This window comes from Cryptomeria japonica, chromosome 9 (assembly GCF_030272615.1).
Source record: "Cryptomeria japonica chromosome 9, Sugi_1.0, whole genome shotgun sequence".
Classification (NCBI taxonomy): Eukaryota; Viridiplantae; Streptophyta; class Pinopsida; order Cupressales; family Cupressaceae; genus Cryptomeria; species Cryptomeria japonica.
In genome coordinates this window covers 267,391,316-267,412,908 of record NC_081413.1, presented here as the reverse complement: position 1 = coordinate 267,412,908, position 21,593 = coordinate 267,391,316, and positions in this window count along the sequence as shown.

The following is a 21,593-nucleotide window of genomic DNA, read 5'->3' as shown; positions in this document are numbered from 1 at the left end:
AAATGGGTGCCTGGCTTTAATCCTAAAGATTGGAAATGCAATGAAGCCCCCATTTGGGTTCGCCTCCCTGGCCTACCCTTAGAATATTGGGATGAGAAAATATTTTCAGGTTTGGCTACTTGTTTTGGTGAGCTCTTATCTATCGATTCTATGACTGTGGCTAAAATAAGATTGGTTTAAGCTTGTTAATTTGTCAATATTAAGCAATCTGTTTATCTTCCTCTAGAAATCTCTCTGGACTCAAAATTGGGGAAATGGGTTTAGAAAGTGGAATACAAGTCCATTCTCTTGTGTGTTTTCATTGCAAAAAAGTTGATCATTGGGCTAGGGATTTTCTGAAGAAATCCCCTTTGAAAAAATTTGGAAGAAGAAATCATCCCAGCTGATCCCACTTGGAGAGTCCTAGCAGACCTTGTCTTTTGAGTGAGAGGTGCCTTTTGGCCAGGATGATCAATTTGGGAAAGTGGCCGTGAATGATAATATCCAAAACCCTCCTTCAAATATGTTGACTTCTTTAAATGATTAGGGTGCTTCTTCTCAAGTAGAGTCTCAACATCCTAATCCTCAAGCTATGGGTAAATTCCTTAATCTAAAGACTAGTTCTATGCATAACATGGAGGTGTGTAATCCTCTGTTGATTGTGGATGTGAGAAGTTCCTCGGATTCCCAAAATTATCAAATTGTTATTGGGATATTAGAAAATAAATCTTTTGAGAAACAAGTTGAAGATTCAAATTCTTTTATTGAAGTCAAACATCGGAACCATAAATGCATCTCCCTTGCTCCTTTTGAAATTGGCTCGGCCCCGAGAACAACTGGAGTTAAAACTAGAAATAGACAAAGAGTGGATTGTGAATCTGAACCAAGATAGGTGGGAATGCCACCAAATATGTTCAACAGGGATAAACAAACTAAAGCAGAGATTGTTGATGGACCCCAAAGAACTCTTCAGGAAATGGGGATTGGATCCCCCTCCCATGTTAAATGAAGATCATCTCATGGATTATTAGGGGGCTTAATCACCCCCACAAGAATGATCTCCTCTCTAATTTGGTGCGAGATCATAGACCCAACTTATTTGACATGATTAATTTGGTGTTAAATTTTAGAAGATGATAAGCAAGATTTATTTGACATGATTAATTCTTTGGGTTTGATGGACCTGGAGCTTAATGGAGCTAGATTTACCTGGGAAAACAAACGTAGTGGATATGATCTTATCCAAGTTAGGTTAGATAGTAGGCTCTTTTCCTGAGACTGGCAGATGGAATTTTCATGTTATTTCTCTTCTCTTTCGAGGATTGGATCTGACCTTTTTTTATCATTCTGAGTATATCTCCTCTCTGCAAAAGGAAAGAATGCCCCTTCAGGTTTGAGAAGATGTGGACCCTAAATGATGACATATATGAAAAAAATGTTGAATGCTAATATATTAATATCCAAGGAATGACTATGTATAGAGTGGTCATAAAACTCTCTAATGTGAAATCCAATGTCCATAAATGAAATAAATCTTGTTTTGGTGATATCTTCCAAAGGAAGAACTCTCTTAAAAAGGATCTTGATGTATTCAACAATAGATTCAAACCTTGGGTTATCATCCTCATATCATGGACAAGGAAGTTGAAGTCCTCTCTAAACTTCATGAAATTATTTCTAAAGAAGAAGAATATTGGGAACGATGATCTAGATCCATCTGACACAAAAGAGGGGATAGGAACACCAAGTTTTTTCACATGACAACAGAGAGTTTTTTAGTGGCGATTCTTCACCAATTGGCGAATTTCATGCGAATTGTCTGGGGCAAAATCGTGGTCAAATCGCCCAGAATTTTGAGGTTAACGATGCACTGTAGAATCTAGCTTCGCCATTGACCACACATCACCGACATGCATGCCCGTAATATTCACCTGAAATCACTCGGACACGGGTATTAGATCACCTCCGTTATTCGCCAGCAATAGTAAAACAACCACGTACCCAGGACCTAATTCGCCAATGGTAAATTAAATGTTCATTGCACGCGTCGGCCAAATTCGCCAATATCAATTAAAACCTTATAAGCATTCGAGGACCCATTGGGCCATTTCACCCCGCTTAAATTAAATTTTCATTGCACGCCTACGTAATTCACCAAAAATGCAATTAAATTAAATGTTTATTGGAAATTGCGACGCCCGGGCCCCACGCAATTCACCAAAAATGCAATCATGGATTGCTATAAATACACTCTTTCTTACAATTTGCTTGTGTCTGATTAGTAAATTGGGAGCTCTTGAGTCTCGATTCGTATTCCGCAAATTGAGTTGGAAAATCGAAGTTCATTCACATTATAGAGCGGAGGGCCAGAGTTACAATCCTGCAACATAGGCCTAGGCATTCCTGATTCCTTATTCAGAGAATTGAGAAGGCATAAAGGTGAGTAATCATTTCTTCATACTTGATAGTATTAGTTTTAACTTTTAATTCATAGTGAGAGGTCAAGACTCAAGATGTCACAGTCAGACATGGGTGAGACTCCTCAGGGTGGTGAAGGGATTGAGATGTCACACAAGGGTGAGACTGAGACTCCTCAGGGTAGTGAAGGGATTGAGATGTCAGAAAAGGGTAAGACTCCTCAGGGCAGTGAAACTGAAGGGATTGAGAGGCCATCAAAACGCCCAAAACTTAAACTTAAAGATACTACCATAAAGTCTTTCTTTGGAATTGGCAAAGTTTCTGGTCCATCAACTTTTGTAGTTGCAGAAGCCATTCACAGTAGCTCACCACCACCACAAGGTGGGATTGTCATTGAGTTAAATGCATCAAATGAGGATGGCAATACCGACACGACAGAAGATGTTGTAAGGGATACACACAATGAGGTAATTCACTCGGATGCAAATGCTAGTACTGAAGATGATGTTGGTAGGAAGAAAAGAAAAAGGAAAGTAAAACTGGGGCGAGGGTGGGAGATGACAAGGAGTTTTAAGATTGATTGGGTAGCAAATTACCCATTCATTGAACCAGTCCCAAACAATGAAGAACAACCAATAGAATGCAGGTGTAAGATTTGTTGCTGGAAAACAAAAAGAGAGAAGAAGATGTAGCTAAAGCTTGACACCATAGAAAAGCATATTGGTAAGGTTTATGAAAAATAGATCATAGACGGAAAGGAAACATGAGTAGTAAGATGGAAATCAAAGGAAGAATGTCTTCATGTTAAGTATGCCGTGGAATATGAAGAGCATAACCACAATGACAAAATGAAAGTGATTGGTAATAGTGGATTTGGAAATACAATCAAGGTTGGGCTTGAACATGCAGCGAAAGATGCAAATCTAGCAAAGACTGTTCAGATGAGTGTTATTTTTCATATTATGTCGAGAGGGCGTCCTATGAAAGATTTCCCAGAATTTAGTAATTTATTATCTTTTTTGAATGTTCCTCACTATCCTATGTCACATTGGTCAATAAATGCTAGATGGGAAATGGAAAACTGTCTCGCTGAGGTGGAAAAGCAAAATTTACAAGAGAGTGTAAAAGAGTCAAATTTCATTTCATTATCCATAGATGAAGTTACTGTGGTAGATAACACTGCTTGGGTTTGTATGTATGTGTATACTGTAAAAGAACATGTCTGTTGAACTCATCTACTCTATGTTCGTAAAATGAGGGGCAATTCAATAGCAGAAAATTTATATTTGGAAGTTAAGAAAGCTTTGAATGAAATTGCTGGTATGGATGACTTGACAATTGCCAAGAAGTTGGTGTGTGTTGGAGCTGCAGTAATGCAAGGTCAAAGGACCGGTCTTTGTGCAAGATTACAAACTAGTATTGCACCATACATGGTTGGCATTCACTGCATGGCCCATCGAATTAATTTAGCATATAGAATTGTAAGAAATTTCCCTACAGTGTCAAAAGTTGAAGATCTGGTCCATGAGATCCACTCATACTTCTGCCGAAGTCCTAAACGTTTTGCAGAATTTCAGATTTTTGTTGAGGGAGTAACAGGAGGAAACAAGATTCTTAGGGATGTTGAGACCAGATGGATCTCCTTGCATGGACTAGTGGAATGAGTTCTAATAGAATATCAATCCTTGATCGGTCTAATGTATGAGCAACGCCTCACAGTAGATAAAGCTCCTGATCTCTTACATAAGTTAAGTGATATAGAGACTCTGTTAACTTTAGCTAGTCTTCTCCCCATGCTAGATTCAATGAACAAACTTGTTAAGAAAGCCCAAGATAGAACTATGTATATCAATGAGTATAGAACTCTACGTAAAATGACATGCTTGAGCCTGGATGGTCTATATTCAAATCTAACAGGGCGAAGCCCAAATTTTTTTAGGTGGCAGATAATTATAGATTTGAATCATGCTGAAATTTTTTTTCATTTCAATACCAAAAATGAGCTATGTGTCTTTATAAAAGGATTTCAGATACCAATGCACCAATCTAAGACAGGCAAGCGAGGCAGAGCACTACCAATTAAAAAGGAAGATTTTGACAAGATTGTTAAATCTGTTAGTGATAATTTGAAGTCTATTGCATATGAACTTTCAACTGAGATTCGTGAAAGACTCCCTCAAGAAGAAATACTAGAAGCCATGGGTTGTGTGTATCCTCAATTTTGGCATTCAATTGGAGATAATCCAAATGATGCAAAGATGTATCATAAAAAACTAGAGGAATTGATATTGACATTTTCAAAAGATGCATATTGCAATGGACAGCCAATAGAAGGAATTTTAAATTCAGATCATCTTAGAAAACAATACAAATAGTTTGCATTGGTTATGAAACAATAACTGGTTAACTTGGAGAATCCATTTGAACCTAGATCAATCACAAGGCTTTGGAAAAGGATAGATCAAAGTGAAGCATTGTGTATTGCAATACCAGAATATTTGAAACTTGTTGATTTATGTCAAACAATGATATTGGGGTTGGTGGAAGATGAGAGAGTTTTCAGTGCATTAGGGCTTTTGAGATCAAAGATCAGAAACAAATTAGACAAGAATTTGGAAACTTGCTTGAGGTTGTTTGTAACCTAGTATAATGTTAGAGATTTTCCATATGATAGGGCACTGGCAATCTGGAATTCCATGCGTGAAAGATGAGGGGTGTGCAACACTTTAAAAGTTGGTGGTGTTACTCCTAGTGCTAATGTTGAGACAAATGAATATGATTGATCGCAGACTTAGAGTCAGCATGAAGACGAAGACATTTTTGAACACCCAACTCAGAATGAAGATGAACCTGTTAGTACTAGTCAGTTTTTGGATCTTGAGTCCATTTGGGATATAGAAGCCTCAGACAGTCGGATTGACTCACTGAAGTGAATTAGCAGTCAATTTATAGGTATTTATAATTATACTACAGTTCTTGAGTCATATTACAATTTCAATTTGCAAAATTGCAATACTATAGTTGTCATTGATGATTTTTGATATCATATTCCTTCAATTTGTGAATCAGAAGTAGAACGGATACTTATTTCATATTTTAAATTGTGAATTTGAATTATTACTAAACAATTGAATTATTAGTAAATTGGTATTTGGTTCCACATTATGTTGAACATGAAATGCAACAATTTGTGTCACAAGATCCATAAAATTATTCATACTGCATACCCGTTACTGCTAGAACCTTTCTACAGTTCTACAGTAAATGCTTAAAATGATGTTCATGGCGAATAGGGTTTTGTGTTTTTTTTTTGTCTTAGTTGGCTAGTAAACTGAAGTTGTCGTGCATTGAAAATCTGAGTTGTCCTCTATTTATTTGTCCATGTCATCGTCAAGTGTGGTCAAACCAATTAGTCAGACATGTTTAATGTTTCATCTCTAACTCGCAAATAAATTTCATGTTTAACAATTTAAGTGGCAAGTTAGCAAGTGTTGGACCTGTTGGTTTGGGTTTAAATCATGAGGTCTCTTATTTTTTGAGCATTAGCATTTTATGTTACTGAGGTGGAGATTGTTAATGAAATCGCTTTGGTTGCGAGTTTGCGACTTGGTGTGATTTTATGTTGTCGCACGGTCGCGAGGTGTTCGTGGTTAAGTCATTTTAATTTGCGATCATGCGATGTAGTTTGTATCGCAGCTTAGTTGGTTTCATCGCTTGCTCGTAGGTTTTGAAGTTGTTTAGCATTTTAAGTTGCGATCTGGCGACAGGTAAGTTTTGGTCTAATTTTGTGGTCATCGCATGCTCGCCGGTTTGTAAGTCTTAAGTCAAAAAGTGTTGCGAGCATGCGATGATGGTTAAGTGCCTTGTTGTTGTGGGATCGCAAGGGTTTAAGTCAAGTTAAGTTTCGAGTTGCGAGCTTGCGATGAAATAAGTTATTTTGTTAGATTTGCAGTGGTCGCCAGCTCGCAGGTAAAGAAAGAATATTACTAATAATGTTGCAAGGTTGCGACTGAAGGGCTTGATGAAGATCAACGGCTATCGCTCACTCATGAGATTCTTTGAGGATTTGTAAAAGGGGCTGCGAGCTTGCAATTAAGAGGATTTGGTAGCATTGTCGCTAACTCCTTGGTTCCTTTCCTAATTGTTATAACCGGTTGAGAGTGTGCGATTAAAGATGAAGGATTGACACGTGGACTTGTTTGTCGAGTTCTATAAAAGTTTTGAATGGCAATTGCAATCAAATGCCACAATAGCTAGTTCATGCAAGTGTGGCAATTAATGAGACCTGAGAGAAGTGACGGCTTGCATGATCTAGCCGAGATTTTGACATTTGTACAATTGCATTAATGACGACGCCCATTCCCAAATACCATTTTATGTTGTGAGGTTGCGACTGGATGTGATTTTATGTTATCGCAAGGTCACGAGGTGTTTGCAGTTAGGTCATTTTAATTTGCAATCATGCAATGGGGTTAAGTCGCTTGCTCGCAGGTTTTGAAGTTGTTTAGTTTTGGTTTGATTTTGTGGTCATCGCATGCTCACGGGTTTGTAAGTCTTAAGTCAAAAAGTGTTGCAAGCATGCGATGGTGGTTAAGTGTCTTCTTATCGTGGGATCGCGAGGGTTTAAGTCAAGTTAAGTTTCTAGTTGCGAGCTTGCGATGAAATAAGTTGTTTTGTTAGATCAACGGCTATCGCTCACTCACGAGATTCTTTGAGGATTCGTAGAAGGGGTTGCGAGCTTGCGATTAAGAAAATTTGGCAACATTGTCACTAACTCGCTAACACGTGGACTTGTTTGCCGGGTTCTGTAAAAGTTTTGAATGCCAATTGCCAATCAAATATAAGGGCATGAATTCAAATTTCACTCGAGTACTTTAGTTTGAAGTTTGAATTAATGCCACAGACTGTAGCTACTAGCTAGTTCATGCAAGTGTGGCAATTAATGAGACTTGAGAGAAGTGATGGCGCCCAAATAGTAAATACCATAAATTGCATGATCAAGTCAAGGTTTTGTATAATTGCATTAATGCATTCTATCTTCGAGGTAATCTAGTGAATTGAGCTCTGCAACAATGTTGGAGAATTCAGAATGTAGGGTGTGAGAACTCAGAAAATTTCAGAAAATTGGTTAAGTTTTTCTCCTGCAGCTAAAATGAGCCAGGTGATGAGTGCTACTAGAGGTTCCAAGCCCAAGCCCAAGGCCATGACAAGTGGAGCAGGAGAACCTGGAGGTTCCAAGGCCAGTGCCACTGAGGAAATGATGGTTAAGAAATACAAAGAGGAATTTATAGATTTGATGCCAGGGACTTCCATTGCTTTGAATACAAATCATTTGGCATGGAGAGATTTATTTAGCCAATGCAAAAACCCTACCATGCCTAATATGACTGGTTATGCTCTGTTTAAGTATTTCTAGAATAATAGGGTTAAGGGTGTCCCGATGTCAAACCCTTGGGATATAAATATGGCAAAGTTAATTGTGCCAAATGTGTATGTTGATGTGGATTTGATCAAAGAGTTGGCTAAATGCTATTGCCCAGTATCTAGGGTAATCAGAAGAAAGAACCAGTCTACCCTAGTTTCAATTAACAGAGCTAGCTTTGTTGAAGCTTTCTAGATTACTGGCTTTGCATGTACAGATATAGATTTGGAGCGGATTACAGAGGATTATGACAAATACAAAGGTGTTATCAAGAAGCATGCAATCCCTAGATACATGCCTAGGGTGGATAGGAAGTTGGTTATAATTCCAGAGAGTATCGAACCACCATTTGACATCACAACTTTCCACCATTATATGCATTGTACAATTTATGGATTATGCAGAGTGTTGGGTTTTGATGGAGATTCAACAATGTCAGCTGAATTACTGATGATGGCCATGGACATTCAACACCCAGATGTTAACAAAGATTACGATTATGTGGGCTATGTGGTTGAACACATTCATAATGCTCTAGTTGAAATTCAGAGTGGTGCACCCAGCCCTACATTCAAGCATTATTCATTGTTGATGCATTTAATCTTGTTCTATAATGTTGAGTTCTTGGATAAAGAATTGGAGCTTTTCAAAGAAGAACTCGGTGTCTTAATGCCAATACAAAGATGGACCTAGGTTTGGGATAGTAGTTCTCCCCATTCTTCTTTCCTTTTCTTTGAAAATTGGATTGTTTCGCCAATTATGGAAATGCTAGGAATAACTAGGGAACGATTGTCAATTGATGTTAGGAGAGTTTTGAGACCTTACCAGTTTGTTCCAAACTGGTCTATTTCACATAACTAGGGGGACTTTTATTTTTTTGATAACTTTTCTGTGATCAGAGTCTATGGGTGTCCTCAACCTCCCCATATTTTACCAAAGTTTGTTCCAATTAGGATTGCTTTTATTAAGTTTATCTGGCAATTGACCCTAGTTGAAAAAGAATACCTTGATAAACATAGGAAGGGTTCTTTTCTTCCTAGGCTTTGGGTTGCGTCTAATTTTACCATTGGTAGGAGTTGCTTTGATGAAGTAAACAATTTCCTTAAATAGTATAGGTTGGTTAATGCTATGTCTAGATTCTGTGATCCGAAACAATTTGTTAAAATTGCAATGCCAAAAATGACACCTTGGGCTGCAATTAAGGACCATGAACCATTGGATGATGAAGATGTGGTTAGAAATTTGCTGAGAAAAGATGAAGTACAAGAAAGGAGAAGAAAATGGAAAAATTTGATGAGAGTTGAAGCAGAATTGAAGGCTGCTGACCCTAGTTTCTCAGGTTTTTACCCTGATAGCCCATACCTGGAGAGGATTAACAAAATGTTGAGTTTATATGAAACTTTGATGGAACAAATGCCTCTAATTCCAGATTCTGAAGTGGTTGCTCAGCAGCAAGACCCCCAAGATATACATTCTTCACATGGCAAGAGGCCACTTAGTGTGTGTGCTCATGCTGATGATGTAGAGAGTAGGGATGAAGTTCAATCTACCCTAGCTGCAAAGAAACATAAAACTAGTGAAGTCAGTACAATTGTGAGGAGAGACCCTACTAGAGCAATTGTTACAGAACGAGGACAATACTCTCATCAAATAAGGACACATCTCAGAGAAGCAGGGCAGAATGAAGAACAAGGAGAAATAAATGAAGCCCTTGCTCAAGGCTTTGATGAGCGTGTGATGTTGTCAAATGAATTCATGAAAGATGATGACTTTATTAAGTCAGATGAATTTAAAAGTTTTTTGTCAAGATTGAAAAAAAAACAATTAAGACAAAATCTGATCATAGAGGAAGCAAATGAAGAAAAGAAACAGGAGATCAACGAGGCACTAGAGCAATATGATCCTGACAGGGAGCAAATATCTGTGGAACAAGCAAGACAATTTATTAAGAGTACTGGTATGATTATGATGCCTGACTGGGATAGCTAGTCTACTTTTATTATTGATCAAACTAGGAAGCAAGAGGACCCAATGTTCAAAACTAAATTTGAAATTGGAGATGTAATAAGAGGATCAGGATTTAATCCTAAGTCAAAGATACTTGTTGCTTGGTCTTTGGCCCCTTCCACTCAAAAGCCCCACCTTCTAAATATCCAAGTAGAAAAGAAAGCTGACAGAATGATCTAGAACTTGCAAAACACAATTGACACAAAGATTGCCTCTTTTTTTACTCAAGTTTCTTTCATGAATTTATCAAAAACAAAGGATTTGTCAAGAAGATACACAGAAACACATACCCAATTGATTACATTGAATAAAAACTATGAAGAGACACTGATGAAGAAGGGCACTCTGGAGGAAGAGTTAGTGGATTTGAAAGAAAAAATTGCAAATGAACCCCCTCCAATACAGATTACAGAACAAGTACAAGAAATACCAGCTGATGTGACAGCAAAACTGGAGGAATACATAGGGAAAATTGAAAAGCTTGAAAAGGAAGAAAATGTCAAGGCTATCTCTATTGTGTCAGGAGTTCTGAAACATAGGATTAATGTATTGAAAGGAAAATTGATGGTAGTGCATGATTTGCACATTTCTTTGATAGAGGCAAGTAAAACATCCTCAGAGGCTGTCGCTTTTCTTGGACCTTTGTTCAATGTTTGGTCAGGAAGAAGCAGATTAATGGATAAGCTAGATACTGCAATGATGTATAGTGATGAGTTCCCTCCGAAGATCAGTGACACCAAAGACATGGTGGAGGTAATGAATGCAGCTTATGCATTTTTCACAGGGAAGGATGTGCTTATAAATGAAAAATTGCAGACATTTGGGGAAGGTTATAGTAAATTGGTGCCTTCAATTTATGGTAGTAATGGATAGTTGAAATTAGTTTATGATTGGACTAGCGAATTTGATTTCATTTTGGAGCAAGAAGAAATAATCAAGCATGTAAATGAACAGGTTGATGCTGATTTCCTTAACGGTCTGCTTGATTCACTGTTCAAGGTTGAGGTTGACCATGAAAAATTTATTGTTGAGTCCAGGGCAGTTACAGATGCTAGATGAACAGATTCAGTTGCAAAGTTGGAAGAGGTAAAGGCATTCAGTTGGCCAACAGACAAAGAGGTGGACAAGTGGCAAGCCATGCTAAAGCCAAAGGTAAAGAAGAAATCTCAGGTTGAGGTTGCTACCCAAGATTGCTCACAGTAATCTTTTTATTTTTCGTTCGGTAGAGAGGGATGGCTAGTTGGCCACTTTTATTGATGTTGAACTTGAAAACTCTTATATAGTTATAAATTTATAATAGCTGAACTGTTCAAGAATTTGATAAGTGCATAGTTGAAAACTTGAATCGCATTGTGAATTTACTTTCTGATATCATTATGAATATAATATCAATATCATTTGCAGTTTGAGATCTTCACATAATTGTCTTTGTGTTGAATTTATGTTTTCACTGTGAATTTAATGGTCAAGGGTTTTTCAGTTTACATATGAATCTGGGTTGTGTATGTAATGGCATTATTCATTATTGAAGTTTATTATCAGGTTGTCTTGAATTGTAAGTTTAAAGTGACTCTAGAGTCTATGCCCTAGGATAAGGCACCGGTCTGTTGTCTTGATGTTTTACTAATTATGTTGTATAATGTATTCCTATCTATTGTGGTGTTTAATAGTAATACTTTCATTCGTAATACTCTTGAGTCTTATGATTGTATATGCTATGGATGTTTATGTAATATATGTTGTATAATGTAATATATGTTGTATTCCTATCTATTGTGGTGTTTAATAGTTTTACTAATTATGTTGTATAATGTATTCCTATCTATTGTGGTGATTAATAGTAATACTTTCATTCTTAATACTCTTGAGTCTTATGATTTTATATGCTATGGATGTTTATGTAATATATATGGAGGTGTTCTATGTCTGTCTATAATCCGCCCACCAATTACAATGAGGTGAATCCTTCATATGTATTATGATTCCAGACTAACAGAAAATCTAAATGAAAAATTACATACACCATAACAATGCAACAAATGAAAAAAGTTAAATCTCATGATTCTGATCATTTGAAAGAGATACAATCATACACAATAAATTTAATAATTTATATATAACTCCTTCAAGAACCTACACAAAGCTTGACACTAAATGCTTTTCATTTGCTATATAAATGACTATACAGTATATAACTTGCTCCCTTCACCTAGAGTCTAGAATGAAGAATCACTACTGAAACTAGAAAAGGAACCCCAATGACTATACAACTTGCAAAACTGCTTGAGCCATGCCATTATCACCCTGATGCCTTTGGATGGAATGTGAGATGTTACATTCTGTCCAACAGATCATTTCCAAATAGAGGAGCAAGCCTTCATGCCCAAGAAAAGAGAAAATGGAAAGATGAGTTCGAGCCTTCATTCCCACGATCAAGGAAAGTGGAAAGAGGAGCTTTAGGGTAAATGTAATATGTTGGGGAGGGGTTGCAGCTTCCATGTCATCACAAAGATGACTGGCTGCCACTCCCCACCCAAACAAATCCTTCTTTGATGACTGGCTGCCACTCCCCACCCAGACAAATCCTTCTTTCATTCCTCTGCGGGCTCCTTCTTCAAGCTCCCTACCATCGTGTGGCAGAGTAGAAGCAGAGGATGTGCCATGCATGGCCTTTCTTGATAAGAAAAGGGTTTCACACCCCCTTTGGAAATCCTTCTCACTTTCACAACCCCTCTGACAATAAACAAACTCACATAGCAGAAAACAAAAAAACACCCATCCGGTATCATAGAGCACACAACAAGTGCAACTCCATGCATGATCCTGCTCAAACATCATCTTCCTTTCTGAGGAAAAAAACCACTCTCAGAAAATGAAAAAGGTTTATTTTCTCTTCTACCAATTAAGTCACCACTCCATTGTATTTATAATATTTTCACACTTCATTTGGTGATGCTCATTCTGCATTCACGTGAAAAATTATCATTTTGGTGGTTTCCAACATGACTGTAGACTCTAGAAGTCATCATCATGCCTATCAAATCCTTAATCCACTATATCCTACTAAGGCTCATCTATTGTGAATGATTTTGTTCTAATTTTATTCCTCCTTGATTGGACAAATTCAGCTTCAAAATCCTTGACAACAAGCAACCTAAGCTCTTATTTCTCAGAAAAATTTGTGATCTCCCATCTCTAACTCAGAAGCTATCAAATCCTTTTATGCCTTTGAAACCATCGTCCTCGCTTGTCTAATCAACCTTGACTCAAGAGAAACCTTCAAACTAGTCCCTCAGGAACGAGTCAGCATCCAAGCCTTATGGTTATCGCTAGCTCATGAGGTAAAATGTCTGAAGACATGATCAAGCTGCGAGCTAGCAACTAGATAGTTTGTGGTTAAGTTTTATGGTTATCGCTAGCTCGCGAGGTAAAATGTCTGAAGACATGATCAAGCAGCGAGCTGGCGACAAGTTGGTTTGGGTTTACATCGCGAGGTCTCAAGCTTTTTGGGTGTTAGCATTTTATGTTACCGAGCTTAGCAAATAAAACAATATAGATTGTTAGTGAAATTGCTTTGGTCGCGAGGTCTTGAGTTGGTCTGATGTCATACATTATAGCCGCGAGAGTTAGCGAGTAACTCATTTCATATAGTTGTCGCTAGCTCTCATGTTTGTTTAATGTTAGCATTTTTAGGTCACGAGCTAGCAACAAGACAGTTTGTGGTTAGGTTTAATGGTTATCGCCAGCTCATGAAGTTAAATTTCTGAAGACTTGATCAAGTCGTGAGCTTGCGAGTTAATTGCTAGCGGTTAAGAGATAAACAATTTTATGTTGGTGAGTACGCGACAAGGGTTAAAGTTACCACTATCTCCAAGTTTCTGCGGTGACGAGGACTTAACATTTTGTGGTCGAGAATTGGTGAGTGGCAGTTCAGTTTCCCTCAGTCGCTAGATCTCGAGGTTATGAAGGCTTAGCATTTTCAGTTTGTGAGTTGGAGATAGAGAGAGTCGTAAGGGCTTGTCGCTAGGTCGCGAGATGCCCTAATGGGCAGTCTTCTAGGCAGAGAGATGACAACTGTGTGCCATGTGATTTAATGACTTAAAGTTAATATCTTGAAATCGCCAATATTTTTATTTTTATGGTTTGAAAATAGCTTGAAATCGCCAATATTTTTATTTTTATGGTTTGAAAATAGCTTGAAATCGCCAATATTTTTTTTAATGGTTTGAAAATAGGTTGAAATCACCAATGCAAATATTTTTCTGGTTTTAAAAACATTACAATTTGCCCATGCAAATATTTTTGGGGTTTTAAAAACATTACAATTCGCCAATGGAGATTATTTTTTTTCTCCATAAACGGCAAAAATTCACCCGTAAAATTAAAATTTTCCTTGGGAATTATACAACTTTCACCAAGTTTTTACACCTTGTCCAAGGGGGGGTTTCTTAAAGTTTTCCCTGCATGACAATTCTAAAACACAAAGCCTCCAACAAAATAAAAAAGATTGATGTTAATTACCACTAGATTGATAAATTGGAATGGATGAGTCAAGAAGCTATTCATTTTTTGTCCTCCCTTCTGGCTTAGGAGGAGCAGTTGGATGTGAGTGCCTAGGAGGAATTACTTCGTGAGATCCCCAACAACCTATCAGAAGGGATGAATAAGGTGCTCATCAGAACTCCCTTGCATGAGGAAGTTAAAGAGGTTGTTTTTCTTCTTTAAAGGAAACAAGGTCCCTAGACTCTATGGCTTTCCCATGTTCTTTTCAAAAAAAATTTGGTAGATTGTGGGAAGACATATTCTGGAGGCTGCTAGAGATTTTTTTGGTTCTCGCTCTCTTTGAAAAGATGTCAATGCCACTTTCATTGTTTTGATCCCAAAAAAATTGGATGCCAACTATTTTTAGGATATCAGACCTAACATCTTATGTAACTCTGTCTACAAAATAATCACCAAGATTCTTGGTTTTAGGTTGAAGAAATATATTCCTCTTTTGATCTCAAAACATCATAATGGTTTTGTTTCTAGAAGTCAAATTTTGGATTGTATCATTGATGTTCATGAGAACATTCACTCTTTATCGGTCAACAAGAAACTTGGTATTTTGCTTAATCTTGATCTTCTTATAGCTTATGATAGGGTTAATTGGGACTTTCTGATAAAAAAATTGTGGCCTTTTGGTTTTTGTGATCAATTCATTCGGTTGGTGAATCATTGCATCTCTACTCCGAAGTCCTCTATTTTAATCAATGGTTCCCCTTCAGGTTTTTTCTCGGCATCTAGAGGTATCAAACAGGGTGATCCCCTTTTGTCATTTCTTTTCATTCTAGTGGGTGATGCTCTCAGTAAAATTATTCAGAGAGAGATCAAGTTTGGAAGACTCAAAGGGCTTTGCCCCTCCTCTCAATCCCAAGTTTGCTCCCACCAGCAATTTGTGGATGATACTTTGTTGATGGTGGAAGTTATGTGATAGAAGCTAAGCTCTTGAAGTCTATTGTTAATTGTTATGAAAGAGGTTCTAGGTAGAGGATCAGCTTGCCCAAAAGCTCTACTTTTTTCCTCAACACACTTGCCCATAGACAAACCAAGATACCCGATATTCTTGGCTGTAAGTTATCCTCATTACCAAACACTTATTTGGAATTACAGTGGTGTTTGAGATGTGCCCCTAATTCCTTTTGGTCCAGTTTGATTGATCACTTCCAAAATAAGTTGTCTAGTTGGAAAGGTGCCCTTTTGAGCCATGCTGGTAAGCTTCAATTAATTAAGGCCTCTTTGCAAATTATATCGGTCTATATTGTGAGTTTGTTTAAAGTTCCTTCAAAATTTGCTTATCACATGGAGAAAATCTAAAAGAATTTTTTGTGGACAGGTATTGAATCAAAAAATCACATTCATTTTATGGACTAGGATCAAGTGTGTTTCCCAAAGAGACTTGGAGGCCTTTCTATTAGGCACATCCATGATTTCAAAAAATCCCTTATGGCCAAACAATTATGGCGATGCTTGAAGGATTCTAATGAATGGATATCTATTTGTCACAAAAAATACCATGTTAATGGTACTCATGTCCAAAGTGTCTTACAAAATTATAATTTACCAGCTGCGACCTTTGATCTTTGGACTAATTTTTATAATTCCAAAGATATTATTCTTAATGGATCAAGATGGATTCTTGGAAATGGGAGGAAAATTCATTTCTGGGATGATTGGTGGCCTAGAGACTAGCCTCTAATTGACTTTTATTGGTCGTTATAGCTTAAAGAGAGATGTGTGGTGAGGTTCATCTATTGGGTGGCTAATTATATCGGAAATGGTAAGTGGATTAATATTATTAGTGTTCATCCCATCATTGTGCCCCTTCTATCTTGGTTGGCTAACATTCACATCCCCTCTTTTCCAGCAAATGATTCTTTGGTGTGGAGTGGATCTTCTTCAAAATTCTTCTTAGTTTCTCATGCTTTCTATCTATAAACAAGATTTTTTGTTCCTGCCCCTTTCTGGTCTAGTATTTGGAACAAGTTATTTTTTTACTAAGGAAAAAATGGGTTTTACAAGGACTTGAAACCATAGAGTTTACAAGAAAGATAAAATATTCAAATATAATACACCAAAATAAGAAAGCTACTAGACATACACAAAAGGATAGCAGCAATAAGACAAAATCAGCAAAAGTCCAGTATCAGACAAACAAAGCTAACCTAAGGACTTTAATGTTCCAACAATTTCAGTTTCAAGGTTATTCTTCTTGGTAATCCTCCCGAGTCTAGGTCTCAACTTCCTCAATTTCATCTTCACTCTCCTTAGCATCCTTCTCTTCGGTTGAATCTAAATCGTCAAGAAATTCTTCAATAACAAAATAAGAAGACTCTACATTATCAAGAAATTCTTCCATGATGAAATCATCTTCTTCTATTTCTACTCAATAACTTCACCTAATATCTAATACCAATTGTAAGTTTAAACAAACAAAGAAAAACATATAATGAACACAAAACAAAAGACACGAAATAACAAGATTTATGAAAAATCTGAAAAAGACAAAGGATCATGTGACAGTTGAACTTCACATCCCAACAATACTATTATCAAAAGAAAATACTATTATCAAAAGAAAGGGAAACTTCCCACCTTAAAAGAATAAATATTTAATAACTCCCCTAATTATCCACGTAAACTACAGTAAAGAGCAACTCTAACTGTACCGATCTCTCTATCTCTAACAACTTTCCTCCAAATTACTGGCCACCTGGCCGTGGGACACAGATTTTGCCTCTTCAACCATTCTTCAATACATTCCATGTGAAATATGTGGCGTTCATGGCAACGCAACTGGCACGCCTTTTCTGCCCCTTCAAAATCAGATAAACAAATCAAACACGTAACGTTTTCATTCAGATGATCTCCTGAAATTTTTATGCTCCTTAGATCTTCCACCACTTGTCTTATCTCTCTCTCCCTATGTCTCTCTACTCTTTCTTCCAGATCAGGTAACCAATGTTGCCAAATCAAATCAATTGCTTCGTCCAAAATAAGATCAATCTTTTCCAGTGAATTACAGTATCCTATGTATTCAGGCCAGGGTTTGTGCCATATAAAATAGCTGCCCAATTCGAGATCTAAAGCGTCAACCTCCTGCTTGAATGAATCGGTAACATTGTTAAACATGTTAAGATGAAATGCAAACTTATCATCTTGATTTTGCGGGTCCGCTTCGTAGGCTGTTATCTCTCCAATCAAAATACTTTTCAATAAACACATATTATTGTTTAGGTCGGTTAAAGCACGACTCATATCAAAAGCCTCTGCCATTAACGATCTCATCTGCTCCTACTTGCTGTGCCATTTTCTTAACAGATTTATGGACATGTAACATCAAATAAATGAGTAAAAATTGATGAAGTTGATGTCACGCTCCTTTATATATATCGCACCAACAAATGAAGAGTTCCCGCTGACTAGATACGAATGCTAAGAGAATGAGACGACATCTTCTAATTAGGGTTTTCGAAAATCCGTTAACATTACTAATTAGATCTCCGAATAGTACTTTCAAGGAAAATTATCATTTTTGTAAAACGCTATCTACGCCAATTTATTGAATTAAAAAATACAAATAAGTTTAGCTAACTAAAGATTAGGGTCGATGTAGGTGCTTAGTTTGTTGAACAATAATGAGACTAATAATGAGACTAGCCATGATGTACACAATGTTTTTGTTTGTTTATGCAAAGGAATTTTATTTTTTTAATATTAGAAATCAAGAGAAACCAAAACACGGAGGCTAGGCCTCAGCAAAACAAAGCTATTACCACCACAGGACAGCAAAAACCAAAGTAACAACAGGGTGCGTAATCCGCACAAAAGAGTACTAACAAACTAACTGCATCACGAGAAGTCAACAAAAGAATCAAGAGAGGATGTCGTCATGGTGTTCAACCCATGCCGCCCATCCCTGAGGTCCTTCCATCCAAACAGTGGTCTTCTCACTCTAAATCTGTGCCAGCATCTCAACTTGGGTGTACGAGGGCTCCCTGTTATCTTTAATTTTGTTGTTCAGCTTCTTGAGAGACTCCTCAAAGGAGGATAGGTTGTCTTCGTTGCACCTCCACTCATAACAATCCTTCATCTCATTGATGAACATGGTGGTGTGACCATCCTTGAGGAACCTCATGAGCTTGTGCCTCTCAACGTTCATAGTAGAGGCAACCTGCACGACAATTTTGAAGAATGTGAGTCTTTGAAAGGATTCAGTAAGGGCCCTAGCTTGGCCTTCAAACCTATCAGCATTCCTAATTTTCCGAATATACCAAAGAATATTGGTAGATAAATTAAACGAAAAGATATTAGCATACTTTTTCAATCCTTTAATGTGCCTAGAAATAATTTCCATAGTATTCACAAGATTAGGGATAGAAAAGCCAAACATTAACCAGATTTTCTTAGCAATGGAGCACTCAAAGAAAATATGCTTGCTAGTCTCAGGAAGTTTACAAATAGAGCACAAATCATTATTATCATGATTCCTCTAGAGAGGAAGTCTATTAAGTATCATAAGCCATTTAAAGCACTTGATTTTTGGCTTGATCAGACTTTTCCATAGCATGCTGAAGGTCTTTTGCCACTGCATAACAGGCAGATCAAAATATGATAAAATGTTAACATGCTTAATGATGGAAGCCTCATAAGATAAGACAGAGTAAATGTTACGAGCCTTAATTTTAGCCAAAATAGTACCATCAGCCCATTTAAAAGACATAAATCTATGAGAATCAGCATCACAGTCTTTAGGAAAATCGAAATCAATACAAGCCTACTTAGTCATGTTGTAGGTTCTTTTTTGAGTGGGGGGGAGGTTAAATTTTGAGCTGAGATCTTCCCACGTGATAAGAGTATCATGTTCCAAAATGTCAATAATATATTTGATCCCATTGCTGGCCCAGGCTCTAGCTGAGCATCCCTAAGTAAGGGCCAAGGGTTTGCCAGCCTGGAAGAGGTTCCACCATAAGGATCTCCTGCCATGACTCAAGTCACCATTGTTGACACTAGTGTTGACCAAAAACCCCTAACATGTTCCAAGGATTTTCAGATAGACTTGAACACACAAGTGCCCTGGATAGAAACAGGAAAATCACCGGTCACAAGGTCGGTGAGAGGTAAACCCTTCCAAGACTTAGCATTCTTAGGGACAACCCTCTCAATATTGTGTCTGATTAAGACCTTCCAAGGTTCCTGACCTTTGAGAGAATGGAAGATCCATTTAGCCGCAAGGGCAATACCTTGGATCCTAAGATCCTTTAATCCAAGGCCACCAAGAGATTTCTCAATATGGCACCACTTTCAATTAACAACCTGTAATTTATTATTACCTTTGCCATCAGACCAAAGGAAGCGTCTAACATCCTTTTGAATTTCTAAGAACTGATAGTTGCTAAACATCCAAGCAAAGGAGTAGTAGATATTATAGGAGGAGAGGATTTTTTGGCACACTTGAACCGTGCCAGCTAGGGAGAGGAATCTATTGTTCCATTTACTAAGTTTCTTATCAATTTTATCCTTAACCCAGAGCCACATATCTTTGAGGGAAGGGGACATAGAGAAGGGAACTCCAAGGTATCTAACAATTATGTTAGGACCACCCCATTGGTAGCCAAGGTATCCAAACCAGTCAAGGGGGTGATCCATCTAGCTAAGGAAGGTAGACTTGGTCTAGGAGATCCGAGCTCCAGAAATTGACCCAAAGCATTGGATTTTAAGGGTAAGGTTATCCATGTTTGTCTTGGTGCGCTCAAGAAAAAGAGTCGTGTCATCGGCAAATTGAATATTCATCAATTCATTATCATTGGGGAGCCTAATACTATTAACCTTTGGGGAGAGGGAGTTATTCCTAAGGAGGTAGAATAAAGCCCTTTCTACTGGAAGAGGAGAGGGAGCCATTAACATCAATTTGAGCAGAGGCATCTTGAAGGAGGACCTTGACATAAGTACAATATTCACTAGGAAAGCCAAAGGCTTCAAGCATCGTAATAATAAATTCCCATTCCACCCTATCATAGGCTTTCTCAAAGTCAAGGAGAAACATAGCAATGTCTTGACGAGAAACTTTAGACCATTCCATGGCTTCCCAACTTGTGATGAGATTTTCCAGAATATACCTACCTTTAATGAAGCCAGTTTTGGTGGGGCAAATGAACTTGGGCAGGATATTTTCCAGTCAGAGGGCCAAAATTTTAGCCAAGATCTTATAGGACACATTAAGAAGGGTAATGGGTCTCTAGTTCTTAATGAGGGCCTTGTCACCATCCTTGGGTATGAGTTTAATAATACCCTTATTGATAACATTGCCAAGTGAACCCTTACCCAAAGCCTCATTGTATATATCAAGAAGATCAGATAAAATCTAGTTAAGGTTGGCTTTGTAGAACTCAACTGGGAGCCCATTAGGCCCCAAAGCGTTGGCATTGTGGAGGGAGTTGATGGCTTTATGAATTTCATTAATTGTGAAATTCTGTTTGAGACAAGATTCCCCCTTGGAGATCCTACTAGGAGTGATGGATTTGCATTTAAGTCTAAGGGCCTTGGTAGCCTCAGAGTCTTCAAAGGTGAAAATTTTTTGGTAGATGAGGGCAAAGGCTTCTTTAATGTTGTCCAAATCAACAATTTCTTGATTATCAACAATAAGTCTATCAGTCTTTTCCCAGATTTGCTTATGTTTAAGTAGATTAAAGAAAAACTTGGAGCCTTTATTGCCAAATTGGAGCCACTCGCTACGGGCTCTAATCATGGCCCCCTTGATCTTAACTTGTTGATGTAATCTAAGGGCATCCCTAGTTTTTGCCACTTGGTTGGCAAGGTCAGGGCAGGAAGGAGTCAACAAAATTTCATTTTCAAGGTGAAGCAAATTAAGATTAAGAGTCTTTTCCACAAATCTGGAGTCTTTGGCCCTTTTTTGACCAATAGTTTGTAAGAGTTTTTGCCAAGAAACAACATTATAATTCTACCTATAAATATGTGAAGCTAAGTTCTTATTATCCTTATTTAGGAGTCTAATGAGGTTAATGGTAGCAAGAACATCTAGATCTTTCAGTAGATTAGTGTTAAGAATGAACTTCTTAGGCCCCACCACATCAGCAGGTAAGGAGTTAGCAAGATTGATGTGAGCAGTAATAGGGTGGTGATCTGAGAGAGTAAAAGGCTAGACAACAACAAAATTTCCATGGTTACTAGGGATAAATGAAAAAACATCTTTATTGGCATAAAAACG